Genomic DNA, 1,431 nt, shown 5'->3' on the forward strand with positions numbered 1-1,431 from the left:
CACCAGCTGAGCGCTCGCGACAACAACAATAACAAACATTCCACGTGGAGGGGCGGGCGCTAGCCAGCCGAAGAAAGTTCACACGGCCAGCTGAAGAAAGTTCTCACGGCCCGGCTCGAAAGTCGGGACGAAACGGCCTGCAGTTCAGCGGCGCGCCCGCTAGAGGACCCCGAGAAGATTGTCATCCAGAGGGGGGGGAAGGGGAAGATGGATAGTTGATGTTCCAAGTGACAGTTAAATCCCAAGTTTACGTTGAACGGGCAAGTCTGCTTGAACAGGTAAGTCTACGGGCAGTTCCAAGTAGTTTGGGGAGAGCGAGATTGGCTTAGCTCGTTTGTAGAGCGCCATCGGCTCAGTCAATTAAAAGGCCGCGCCCGCTCACCGGCGCTGTTGGACCGTTGAACCTAACCGGATGTAAGTGAGTCCTGTGTATGTTTGCCAACGTCTGTTTTGGGGGAAATGTGTCAGGTTTGTCTCCTAAACCTCAGCTGGTTCACTTTTGATGCACTTGTGATGGTTTGTGTATGTGACGTGCTTGTTTTATGTATGAATGCGAAAAGCTGTAGTATCGCTCTCGGCCTGAATGGTGATAATGCAAGTGGGGTGGCGCTGTTTCACCAAGGAACCAAACCGGAGGTAAAAAAAGAATGATTGAATAAATTTTTCTTTTGAGCTAAAAACGTTGAAAATGTGGAACGCTTCACGAATTTGCGTGTCATCCTTGCGCAGGGGCCATGCTAATCTTCTCTGTATCGTTCCAATTTTAGTATATGTGCTTCCGAAGAAACACAATGATGGAGAGAGAACTTTCACAACGTGTACTGGGACCAATAATCGTCCACTCGAAGTTCTGGTAGAGACGTCTGGATCATGCCGGGGCTGGGGAACACGTTTTTAACTCAACCTGCAAACTATACCAAACATATGGCACTGATTTACCCCCCAAAAACACATGGCACTGATTTGCCACAATTGCTGTATCATGTGTACATCATATGTCTTAACAGTGACGTAAAACAGATTCTACAGTAAACGATGATGAGGCATGCCATCCAGAGTGACGTAATGTGAAACAGTCTGTACAGCGTAATAAACAACGATCATGACGCCATCCAAACTGACCAAGTCACAACAGTGATTTTAGAATAGAATAGAGAATAGAATAGAATTTTCTCTAACCTAACAGTTACAATACATACATGTTAAGAATCTCGGTCCAGTCTGACCTCGCGCGCGCACTGTGTGGGCACTCGGGCCCAGAGGGACCGGGGAGGGGATCCTCTGGTAGAGGCGCCGACGAAGGGAGCGGATCAGTGTGGACGATGGGCTGCCGTGCTTGGGGAGCAGCACTTGTGGCGGGGATGGTGGCCACCACACGAACGGGGACCTGTGGCAGAGGCGCTGACAGAGGAGGGAGCAGATCTTTGTAGA

General features: G+C 49.5%; 1 non-coding gene across 1 annotated transcript; it reads right to left on the reverse strand.

The window, feature by feature from the left end:
- Positions 1 to 684: 684 nt before the first annotated feature.
- On the reverse strand, positions 685 to 790 carry LOC143015243 (U6 spliceosomal RNA). Its single transcript, XR_012965400.1, has one exon. It is a non-coding gene; the product is annotated as a U6 spliceosomal RNA (small nuclear RNA).
- Between the last annotated feature and the right edge of the window lie 641 nt (positions 791 to 1,431).

The sequence above is a fragment of the Genypterus blacodes genome, unplaced genomic scaffold (genome assembly GCF_046128005.1).
Source record: "Genypterus blacodes isolate CSIRO-AG114 ecotype Tasmania unplaced genomic scaffold, CSIRO-AGI_Gbla_v1 ptg000192l_1, whole genome shotgun sequence".
Taxonomy (NCBI): domain Eukaryota; kingdom Metazoa; phylum Chordata; class Actinopteri; order Ophidiiformes; family Ophidiidae; genus Genypterus; species Genypterus blacodes.